Here is a 13,055-nt window from a genome sequence, read left to right on the forward strand (position 1 = left end):
ATTCAAATTCGAGGTCTCCTTGATCCGGATCCATTAAGTCACAACTAAATTAGTTTCGGCACTTGAAATACCCAAAATACCATTGAAACCTCTAAAAATTACAACGAAGCCATTTCTAGGAGTAGAATTACCACCCGAACCCATTGAATCATCAAAAATCCAATTTGAATCTCCGAACTCGATTTGTTGACCAAAATCAAACTTAACTCTTTTAAAACTAACTTTTCAACTTAAGACCTCAAATTCACATATCAACCCCAAATCTGTTTCCGATGACTCTCTTAGACCAATTTCCATATTTCAAAGTTGATGGAACTGATGAAATTCTATTTTGAGACCCATAGCTCCAATTGACACCGAAAATCACTTTTGACAACTTAACTCTATAAACCTCAAGAATTTGCCCATTTCACTATCTATTAAATGATAGTGAAATAATACTCTGAGGCATTAATGCTAGGGGTAAAATGGTAATTTTGAGCCAATTTCCGAAATTGACCCTCAAGGTCTTACATTAAGTTAGAGCCATGATCCATTTCAATACAAAGGCACTACTTTTGGGGGATACGACATACACCTGTTGACTTTTTTGAATTGCATGTTGCTTGGACTCTTCAAAAATATTGGCACACCCAAGTCGAATCATAAAAAAAATACTACTTTAGAAGGATTTGGAGTAAGAAGTTGGTGCTCAACCTGATCAACATATGGGACTAGCCTTGCTTTTTGGTATATGTTGATTACCATTCACTAAATAGAAAGGGGTTGTATTTTTAATGTGCTAGCCTATTAAACATTAAGCACCATTTCATTTGAAAAAAGCAAGTATATGTGTTTTTCTAGGGTTGGAGGTTATTGTTAGTGTTGTTAAGGTTCTACAAAGAGTATCTTAAACTTCAACTCAATAGTCCTTCATTATATATTTTGATCTCTTATTCTATAATCTGTGTTGTTATTTTCTTCTTCACCCTTCTGAGATTGCTCTTCTCGTTGCTATTTTGATTTTCAGGTTAATTATTTCCTTCAAAATTCCACCAAATTTTGTTCTTCGGGTTTTGAAAATGTGGACTTACATCTGCTCTCCGAATGTAGATATCTAAATTTTCAAGTCGTTTGAGCTGCATGTAGAGTTCTTAATCAATTGGCTTAGTGGAAAAAAGCTAACCTTTTGAATTCTATTAACCATAAATTTTGATATGTACTTTACCCATTCTCTTTTATTTGTTCACTTTTGCTTGTCTACTTTAAATGTTACATGGTTCTTAAGAAATAATAATTAATATGAGTATTGTTTTATCATAATATCCATATTAAATAATTGGAGAAGAAGTAATTAATGTTGAAGGTAAATTTTTTTTTTTGATCTTTTTTTAATATATTAAATATTAAAAGTGACAAGTAAAAACAAAAAAATTATTTTTAAAATAATGGACAGTAAAAATTAAAGAAGGGAATAGCAACCATATAAATTTAGCACCATATGAATTAATGTGTACTTTGTTGCAATCTATGTCTGAAGCCAAAGAAGAAGTTAGCCCAAGAGCTGGATTACAAAATGAGAAGACCCATTGAAATTGAGCCTGAGCTTATTAAATTATATTTTGAAAAATCTACAGAATATAGCAAACATCAATATTTATTTAATATAAATAGCTACAGTTGTAACGACCGATACCCATCATTATGGTTAGGTCAATGGTGAAGGATTTTGGGCCAAAAAACTTTGAGTAGTAATTTCAGAAAAATTTAGCCTAGGCCAGACTTGAACGAATTCTAAGTCAGGTGAGGTCTGGAGTGACTTTGTGAATTATGGGGGATAGAATCCCTAATTTAATTGGGTAAGTTGATACATAAGAAGATGCGGAGCAGTTACGACTTCGTAGAATTTCATTCGGATGAGTAAAACTCCCATTACTGGACTAGGCATGAAGGGTATAATTTAATGCATCTTTAGAAGGAGGTGTACTTTGAAATAGGGGATTGGAGCTCAAACTCTAAGCTAAATGTTTCTGCATATCCCTCTAGAGAGATATTATTCTCGCCAGAGTGAAATGGGTCCTGCCAACATGGGATAATCGCGGATTTAGACAAGAAAACCCCCATAACGGTTTCATTCTGCAAAAACATTCCGGTGATCTAGAGCAATTTTCATCAATTTTCCATGAATTTTTACGCTTAAGGTAAGGAGTTTACCCCCTGATCTCATCCTTCGATTCCTAATACTAATAAACTAGGATGGGTGATTGTTGTGGAAGGGTTTTGGCTTGTGGGTAAGGATGAAAAATAGCTCTAGGGTGGAATTAGGATTATGAGTTTGGCCTAGGATGAGAATTGTGTTATTTTTCATGATAGTTAGGCCATTTTTGTTAATCCTTTATATATATTTACTCTACTTAGAACAAGAGCAAGCGGAACGAACACGAAAAGGGAAAGCTCTTGTATTTTAAGGTTGTTACAACTCGAATTCGAGGTAGGTGATAGTTTTGTTTCCCGTATGTGTTTCATGTACTTGTTAAATTGCTTCATGATATGCATATGTGTATATGAATAGGGAAGCATGCTAGATTTTATGTAAATTAATCACTTGTTGGCCTGTTGTATGCTGAATCTATTCTTGGTGACAAAATATTGAATACTCAATGTAATTGTGGCTGTTTTGTATGTTGGGATCTGGTGTCATGTTCTGACATATAAATGGGATTGAGTGTCATGTTCCAACACATATTTGGATCAAGTGTTACATTTCGACATAAATTAGGGATTGGGTGTCACATTCCAACACAAGTTAAGTGGTTGTAGGTCCCATGAAAGAATCCTTATGTGAAATTGCACTATATGGATTTAGTTGAATTGTGATCTTGTTGAGTACTGAATTGGATGGAAATGGTTAACTTATCCTGTATATATGTGCTTATTGTGTTGAGTTTACTTATCCATGATCACCTTACTTGTTAACCACGTGATCCTATCAATACACCATTGATTTTGTGTACTGATACTATACTTACGTTATTTTTTATTGAGTACAGGGTATATTCAGCCGACTACGGAGAGACTTCGCCTAGAGGAGTAGTTGTATTCAAGTTCAGATGTGAGCTGTTCTTTCAGGCTGCCATGGACTCTATCTTTATTGCTAGTCCTTTTTCCAGGACTTAGATGTTTAGAAAATGGTTTATTCATTACTGGTTTTCTATTAAGAGTTGCACTGCCGTTCTAGACTTGTTTGGTTTTATAGTTTTGGTATGATGACTTATAGTTCCTAGGATGTTTTTTCGCATGTTAAGTTAATGACTAGATTATTTTCTGAGTTTATGGGAACTCAGTAGTTCTTATTGATTTAAACTTGCTTCCGCATCTTTGAAGTTTTTTACATCTTACAATTGCTGTTAGTTGGGCTGTAAGAATGGTTCTCCCATCGGAGTGTTAGAGTGGGTGCCAGTCACGGCGGGTTGGGGTTATGAAAAATTAGTATTAGAGTCCTAGGTTCGTTGAACTTGTCATACCAAAATGAGTCGAGTAGAGTCTTGCGGAATGGTATGGAGACATATGTACTTTTCTTCGAGAGGCTACAGGATTTTAGAAAATATTTCCTTATCTTCTTTCCTTCATGCTATAACATGATTTCAATTGGTATCTAGTAATCCAAATTAGTATCTGACCTCTTTCACTCTCTTGTCAGCAGATGGTTAACACATGATATAACGGTGTATGGCCCGTAGCTCTAGTGGAGCTAGAGGAAAAGCCCTTTGTTCGAGGGAGAGCAGAACCTGCCAAAGTAAAGGTTTCTATTGAAGAGGTGCTAGTAGGCGAGGCCCCTCCTGCTCCCCAAAATGAATTAAAGAGAGATGTAGAGGTTGGAGAAAAGGAAAATGCTGAAAAGGAGGAAGACACCCAAGCTGGGGCTGCCGGTCTTCTGGACCCCATACTAGCTCAGCCGATCATGGCCTTTTTGAGTGGGTTGGCTGGAACTAGAGCCATCCTCATTATGCCCACAACATCTTGTTCTGTTGCTATTGCAACTCAGCTAGCAGATGAGGTGGTAGGCACTAATGCTTTCTTTAGGCCACTCACGGGTCCTGTGATGATTGGTACTGAGCATGACGTGCTCACCACGTTCCTAAAGATCAAACCTCTAGTGTTCCACAATATTGAGAATGAGGACGCTTATAAGTTTATCCTTGATTGCTACGAGAGGTTGCACAAGCTGGGTATAGTGCACCAGCATAGAGTTGAGTTTGTGACATTTCAGCTGTAGGGTAAAGACAAGTAGTGATAGAGGGCTTATGTAGAATGTCATTCGCTAGTATTTTCCCCACTTTCTTGGGTTCAATTTCATGCCCTGTTCCTAGAAAAGTATGTGCCCCATACTTTGAGAGACCGAAAGAAGGATAAGTTTATGGCACTAGAGCGGGGAGGGTTATAGGTGGCTGCTTATGAGTCAAAATTTCATGTGTTGTCCAGGTATGCTACGAAGCTGGTCACTATAGGGAAAGAGAGGATCAGGTTATTTGTGATGAGGTTGAACATCGAGTTGCAAGTGCTGTCAGTTTGTATGAATTCGTCAGGCAGGTGTTTTAACGAAGTCACTGACTTTGTAAAAAATGTGGAAGGTATGAGAAGAGATGGGCATGCCAAAGCTTTGGCTAAAACCCCCAGGAGCGCAGGTAATTTCCAAGGACCCTATTCTAGAGGGTTAGGCAGGTCGGTAATTGCAGCTCGGACAATTCAGTCACCGCTACCAGCTTCTACTGCCAGCTTTTCAGGTACTCCACAGCAGCATCCAGCCAATGAGGGTCAGAGAGTATCATTCCCAGGTAGTAGGCCGTCTTTTGATCGTGGATGTTTTAATTATGGAGAGCCGGGACATATATAGAGAGAGTATCCTCATCTTCACGAGGCAGTTTCACCATCCCAGCAGGCCAGAGCAGTAGTACCAACGTCTAGGGGGAGAGCAATGGTAAAGGATGTCTACAGAGTGGGCGAAGAGAAAATTTAAGAGGCCGTGGAGGTCGAGGTAATGGTAGTGCAGGTCGAGGAGTAGGACAGCCAGGCAGGGAGGTAGCCCATTAGGATGACCGGGTTTAGTTTTAAGCATTTTCGGGCAAGACCGAGGCAGAGACATCTAACACAATGATCACAGGTACTATTCATCTATGACCAGATGGCTACTATTTTGTTTGATCTGGGTTTCACTTATTCTTATGTATACGTGAAATATGCCTTGGGTTTTGATGCTCTGTATGATATACTAAATGCCCATGTTCATTTTTCTACTCTTTTTGGAAAGTCAGTCATAGTCACCCATGTGTATTATGCTTGTTTTGTGGTGTTTATGGGATACCAAACTTTGGTTGACTTAGTGATTTTAAACATGATCGATTTTGATGTAATCTTAGGCATGAATTGGTTGTCCCCTTATTTTTCTCTGCTTAATTGTAATGCAAAAAATTGTGGCTCTAGAGATCCCAGAGAAGGAAAGATTAGTGGAAAGGGGTGTACAAGCCTAAGCCAACTAAGATCGTATCTTTTCTCTAGGCTAGAAAAAATGGTAGGGCAGGGTTGTTTGGCCTATTTGGCCCATATTCAAAATATGGATGTAGAGTCTCCTTCTATTGAGTCTATCCTAGTAGTATGTGATTTTTTGAAAGTGTTTCTTTTAGACATGCTTAGTATGCCTCCTGACCGAGATATAGTTTCTGCATTGACTTAGAGCCGGGTACTAGTCCAATTTCCATTACTCTCTACCGTATGGCTCCGAGAGAGTTGAGAGATCTTAAGGATCAGATATAGAAACTTCTTGATAAGGGATTTATTAATCCCAGTGCTTTTCCCCGGGGTGCTTCCCTGTTGTTTGTTAAGAAAAAAGATGGTAGTATGAGAATGTGCATCGATTATCGACAACTGAATAAGGTTACCATCAGAAATAAAAACCCATTGCCACATATTGATGACCTTTTTGATCAGTTGCAAGGTGCATCAGTCTTTTCGAAGATTGATATCAGGTCTGAGTACTATCAGTTGAAAATTAGGCCTGAGGATGTGCCCAAAACTGCTTTTAGAACTAGGTATGGGCACTACAAATTTTTGATGATGTCTTTTGGGCTGACCAATGCATCTGTAGCCTTTATGAGTTTGATGAATGGGGTGTTCAAGCCGTTCCTGGATTTTTTTGTGATTGTGTTTATAGACGATATTTTTATATATTCAAAGAGTGAACAGGAACATGCCGATCATCTCCGAATTGTCTTAGGTGTTTTGGAAAGACAAAAGTTGTATGCAAAATTGTCTTAAGTATGAATTCTGATTGCCTTCAGTTGCCTTTTTAGGCCTTGTTGTTTCAAAAGAAGGAGTAATGGTAGACCCACAAAAGATTGAGACAGTTAAGAACTGGGCTTGGCCTAGTTCCGTGACCGAGGTTAGAAGTTTAGTGGGTCTGGCTAGTTATTATCGCCCGTTCATGAGGAACTTTTCTTTTATCACTACTCACTTGACCAGGCTGACTAAAAAGGAGTTGTCATTCGAGTGGACTGATAAGTGCGTAGAGAGCTTTCAGAAGCTTAAAACCCTTCTGACCACAACACCAATTTTGACCTTGTCGGTTGAAGGTAAAGACTCCATTGTTTATTGTGATGCTTCACATTCAGGTTTAGGTGTTGTGTTAATGTAGGATAATAACATCGTAGCTAATGCTTTGAGGCAGTTGAAGGTTCATGTGAGGAACTACCCGACTTATGATTTAGAGGTAGCAGTGATAGTGTTTGCACTAAAAATTTGGAGGCATTATTTATATGGCGTCAAGTGTGAGGTGTCTACTGATTACCGTAGCTTACAACATATGTTCACCCAGAAGGACATGAACTTGAGATAGTGCAGGTGGATGGATTTTCTCAAAGACTATGACGTCACTATCCATTATCATCAAGGTAAGGCTAATGTGGTAGCAGATTCATTGAGCTGAAAATCGGTTAGTATGGGCAGTCCAGCCTGTTTGGGAGCCTGTAAGTGGCCCCTGGATAGAGAAATTCAAGCCTTGGAGGCCAGGTTCATGAGGTTAGGCATCTCAGAGAAGGGTGGGTGATGGCCAGTGTTGATCTAAGGGACACCTTTATAGAGGAGATTAAGACCAAACAGTTTGAAGATGTGACTTTGAATGAAATTAAAGGAAAGGTGTTGATGGGCAAGGCCTAAGATTCAACACTTGATGCAGGTGGGGTACTCTATTTTAGGGGAAGGATTTGTGTTCCCCGGGTAGAAGGCTTAATTCAAAGAATTCTGTCTGAATCTCATTGTTCGCGATACTCTATTCACCCTGGCGTAACTAAGATGTATTAACACTTGAAATATTTATACTAGTGGACGGGTATGAAGAAAGACATAGCTGAATATGTAGCCAAATGTCAGAATAGCCAACAAGTGAAGTATGAGTACCATAAACCTGCAGGTTTACTACAAAGAATGCCAATTCCTGAATGGAAGTGGGAGAGAATAGCCATTAACTTCGTGGTGGGACTTTCTAAGACTTTGGGAAAGTATGACTCCATTTGGGTGGTGGTTGTAAAGTTGACAAAGTCAGCACACTTCATTCCGATGATAGTGGACTATAATACACAACAGTTGGCAATGATTTATATGAAAGAGATAGTAAGGTTGTACGGGGTGCCCCTATTTATTATTTCAGACCGGGGTACGCAGTTCACTTCTAAATTTTGGGGGAAGTTGCATGAAGAGTTGGGCATCAACTCACCTTCAGCACAACTTTCCATCCACAAATAGATGAGTAGTCTGAAAGGACTATCCATGTGATGGAAGAAATGTTGATAGCATGTGTGATCGACTTCGGGGGATATTGGGATAAGTTCTTGCCTTTGTATGAGTTCTCCTACAATAATAGCTACCACTCCAACATTAAGATGGCACCATTTGAAGTCCTTTATGGGAGGAGATGCCGGTCTCTCATAGGGTGGTTTGAAGCTGGAGAAATTAAGCCATTGGGGGTAGACTTAGTGAGGGATGCTCAGAATAAGGTAAGGAGCATCCAAGCTAAGTTTTTAGCATCTCAAAGTTGTCAAAAAGAGTATGTTGATCGTAAGGTGAGGGACATGAAATTCGAAGCTGGTGAAGAGGTGCTTCTAAAAGTGTCACCCATTAAAGGAGTAATGAGGAATGGTAAGAAAGGCAAACTCAATCCCCGCTATATTAGGCCTTTTGAAATTCTTGATTATGTAGGACCAGTGGCGTACATATTGGCCTTGCCACCTAACTTGTCTGGGGTACACCCAGTGTTCCATGTGTCATGCTGAAAAAGTACCATAGAGATGGGGACTACATCATTAAATGAGACTTGGTACTGTTACACAAGGATCTTTAGTATGAGAAAGAGCCAGTTGAAATACTTGATCGTGATGTCCGGAAGTTGAGGACTAAAGAGATCAAAATAGTTAAAGTGCAGTGGAAACATCATTTGGTGGAGGAGGTGACTTAGGAGACTGAGAAGGACATGCGAGACAAGTATCCTCAATTGTTTACCAAAACAGGTACTACTTTATCTCTACTTTAGCCCTGTTTTCCCTAGTTGGTCACTCGGGGAAGAGTGATGGGTAAATTGGTATATATTGTAATGACATGTCCCCGTCGTTATGGATAGGTCAATGGAGAAGGATTTTTGGCCAGAAAACTTCGAGTAGTAATTTAGGAAAAATTTAGACTAGGCCAGACTTGAATGAATTCTGAGTCAGGTGAGGTGTAGGGTGAATTTGTGAATGGTGGGGGATCTAATCCCTAATTTTATTGGGTAAGCTGATAGACAAGATGATGCGGAGTAATTACGGCTTTGCGGAATTTCATTCGGGCGAGTAAAACTTCCGAAACTGGACTTGGCGTGAAGGGTATAATTTAATAAATCTTTATAAGGGGGTGTGCTTTGAAATTGGATCTTGGACATCAAACTCCAAGCTCACTATTTTCGCATATCATTCTTCTGCCACAGCGGGGTCGCCAGAGCGGGATGGGTCTCGCCAGAGTGGGACAGTCTCGGATTTAGACGTGAAAAACCCCATAAATGGTTTCATTCTACAAAAACCATTCCTAAAATGATAGGAGGTTATCTAGGGCAATTTTCATCAAGTTTTCACGGATTTTCATGCTTAAGATAAGGATTTTACCATTAAACTCATCCTTTGATTCCTAATACTCATAAACTAGGATGAGTGACTGTTGTGAGAGGGTTTTGGCGTGTGAGTAATGGTGGAAAATAGCTCTTGAGTGGAATTAGGATCATGAGTTTGTCCTAGGATGAGAATTGTGTTATTTTTCATTATAGTTAGGCCATTTTGTTGATTCTTTATATATATATTTATTGTATTTAGATCAAGAACAAGCAGAATGAATCCAAAAAGGGAAAGCTATTGCATTTTAAGGTTGTTGAAGCTCGAATTCGAGGTAGGTGATGATTTTGTTTCCTGTATGTGTTTCATATACTTGTTAAATTGCTTCATGATATGCATATATGTATATGAATGGGTAAACATGCTAGATTTTATGTGAATTGATCACTTGTTGGCCTGTTGTATGATGAATCTGTTCTTGGTGACAAAATATTGAATACTCAATGTAATTGTGGTTGTTTTGTATGTTGGGATCTGGTGTTATGTTCCGACACATAAATTGGATCTGGTGTCATGTTCTGACACAAACCTTAGATTGGATGTCATGTTCCGACACAAGTTAAGTGGTTGTAGGTCCCATGAGAGGATCCTTATGTGAAATTGTACAATATGGATTTAATTGAATTGTGATCTTGTTGAGTACTGAATTGGATGGAAATAATTAACTTATTATGTATATATTGCTTATTGTGTTTAGTTTACTTTTTCATGATGAGCTTATTGGCTAACCGCGTGATCCTACTAGTACACCATTGATTTTGTGTACTGATACTATCCTTGCTCTGTCTTTTGTTAAGTACAAGACGTATTCAGTCGATTGCGGATAGACCTCACCTAGAGGAGTAGTTGTGTTCGAGTTCAGGGGTGAATTGTTCTTTTAGGATGCCATGGGCTCTATCTTTATTTCTAATCCTTTTTTCAAGACTTAGACGTTCAGACAATGGTTTATTCATTATTGGTTTTCTATTGGGAGTTGCACTCTCGTTCTAAACTTGTTTAGTTTTAGAATTTTGGTAATATTACTTTCAGTTCTAGGATGTTTTTCCGAATGTTAAGTTAATGACTAGATTATTTTCTGAGTTATGGAAACTCAGTAGTTCTTATTGATTTAAACCTGCTTCCACATCCTTAAAATTGTTTACATCTTACGGTTGTTTTTAGTTAGGCTGTAAGAATGGTTATCCCATCGGAGGGTTAGAGTAGGTGCCAGTGACGATGGGTCGAGGTCGTGACAATAATTTACCTTTATTATATTATATGGATACAATTTAATATTAAATAGCAAAGTTAATTATACATAAATAATTTTTTAAATTTTATACATAATTATAAAGGTAAACGGTAGCTATTTATATTAAATAAATATTGATGTTTGCTATATTCTGTAGATCAGTTTAATTCAAAATTATAATACATAAATCAAATACAACGAGAAAAAAAAAGTTTTCACTGCATACTGTTACGACGGCCGAAGAAGAACAATGTAGACAAAATATAACAACAAATGTAACCCTATCTTTTAGGTTAATCTGTTAACAATCCATTCGTATAAAAGGGCAGCTCGGTGCACTTAATCTCCCTCTATGCGCAGGGTCCGGGGAAGGGCCCGACCACAAGGGTCTATTTTACGCTGCCTTACCTTGTATTTCTGCCATAGGTTGTTTCCAAGGCTTGAACCCGTGACCTTCTGGTCACATGGCAACAACTTTACTAGTTACTACAAGGGTCACATGGTAGCAACTTTACCCGTGACATCCATTCGTATGTGCTTCTTAAATAGGTAATTAATAGTTATTAATTTAATAATGAGAAGTTGAGAGTTTTTGGAGAGTGAATAAAGGGATGTCAATTATTGTATCAAATTTTTACCTTATTTACTGCAGTACATTTAAGAATGTATTACTGTATAAATTAAAAAAGAAAAATTATACTATAATACAATGAAAATCGGATATAAACTATAGTCATTTATGGTAAATTAGATACTTATAGCTATTCAAATTCAATCACCCTACTACCATAGCTATTTATGTAAGTCTCTCTTATATTTTTACATAAGTCATAGTCCTTTGACATTATTTGTGTTGTGATAGTAATTGTCCCTCTCCAATGGTGCTTTAATAATCTAAAACAGAAGCTGTTCAAGAAGTTCACCATCTATTCAACCGTGGATATCTGCCCTTGCAAAGGACTTTTTTCGTTTATCAATTAAATCTACCTTGTCCGTCTATAGTTTCAAAGAATAAAATAAATTTCCTCAAACAAAAAAAAGGTTTCATGATAAGAGTGCCAAATACAATAAAATCTATTATCATGTGACAATGAGCAAGAAAATAAAGCACTTTTGTGGCAACGACATCTCCAAAATTGAGAGGCAATAACCGTCTTCTTACAAAAACAAATAACGTCAACATCGCATGCATGGTTAATCTTGCTATTACTGCATGTTCTATTTACACAATAGACTAAAATACCTGTTTTATTATTTTTTTTCCTAAAATGTTGTATATTTTGTCAAAAGTTGAACTATAAACTAAGAATGTGTTATTGTTGTTCCCTAGATTAAGGTAATTCTTTGGGTCCTTATTTGAATATGAACAAGTACTTGAGGTTTTTAAATTCAGCTCTATTTTGTCAAGTACGACATTAAAAAGTGATTGTTGCTACTTTTCTCTTTCAAAATACTTAACAATTTACTCCCTCAAAAACACTTTTTGCTTTAGTGAGACATTTTTTCAAGTGAATCCAAAATTTGATAGTATTAGTTACTCAACCTCATTATTTTCTTGTCTTTGTCAGATGATACAACTGTTTGAATTTGATCCTCAACTAAGATGGCCTCATCTCTACAATATCATAGCAAGTATAACAATCAACTACATTCAACTTTGTAGTGACAGATTATGTTGTGGGGGTCATTTGAATTGCATTAAGATAATGCCAGCCTATTCCATTTTACGTGATTTTAAAGCCACGACAGCTATAACTGTGTAGGCCTCAAGAGATGGCCTTTGGTTCTTATGGCTTCATCTTTCGAAAAATCTGGAGGAACTGAACGAATTTTTCATGTGCACTGGAGACGCATTTTTTGTCATTGGTTAATTCAAGAGGTGAAATTGTTGGTGTGTGCCCAAATACACATGTTCAATCAAATAATTTATTGATAGAATAGGTGCAAGTGATCTTTGCTTCTTAAGCATTGTCTCTTGCCTATTTTTTTAATTTATCAAATTGAATTATTTAGTTATAAAACTAATGGTGTATATCTTGGTTCATTTTTATCATAGGAGTTGTCCGATCCATTTCTGAAAATTCCTTATCTAAGAAATACTGACTTCAGAAAAATTTAATTGATTACTTTAAAGGTAATATTTGAATTGTTTGTAGCTATATGACCTCTATATATATAAGTAAAGAAATCAACAAAACCTTAAGCTAAAATACGAATGTTGCTTTTGCAAATAAAATAAATTATTATTAAAATAAACTTTAATTGAACATGTTGGGTTGTGCAGAGCGCGGCTTCCCTCATCTATTATTATATAGAAATTCGAAGTTGACTGTTATCACGGCCAAAACCATTGGATAGAATTTAAAGTCTCTAACTTTTACAAAAGAAATCTTCTTACAACAATTACAACACACCTATATTCGGTGAAATTTCTCGAATGAGATTTGGAAAAGGTGGTGTTTATATAACCTTATCCCTAACTTGAAAAAGTAAAAAGATTATTTCTTATAAATCATCGACTCAAGTAAAACATATCTAATTATTTTTAAAAAGCACAACAAGGAAGAAAACATATAGAGAATAATGAAGAATAGAACAATAACCACAATAAATAGTACGATAACCGAAGCAGGAACAATAGGTTAAAAAATAAAATAAAA

General features: G+C 37.0%; 1 protein-coding gene across 2 annotated transcripts in view; it reads right to left on the minus strand.

The window, feature by feature from the left end:
* LOC129872821 (RNA pseudouridine synthase 5) overlaps positions 1 to 13,055 on the minus strand; it is a 64,682-nt gene that overhangs the window by 35,413 nt on the left and 16,214 nt on the right. The gene's annotated exons all lie outside the window — the stretch shown is intronic.

The sequence above is a fragment of the Solanum dulcamara genome, chromosome 11 (genome assembly GCF_947179165.1).
Source record: "Solanum dulcamara chromosome 11, daSolDulc1.2, whole genome shotgun sequence".
Taxonomy (NCBI): Eukaryota; Viridiplantae; Streptophyta; class Magnoliopsida; order Solanales; family Solanaceae; genus Solanum; species Solanum dulcamara.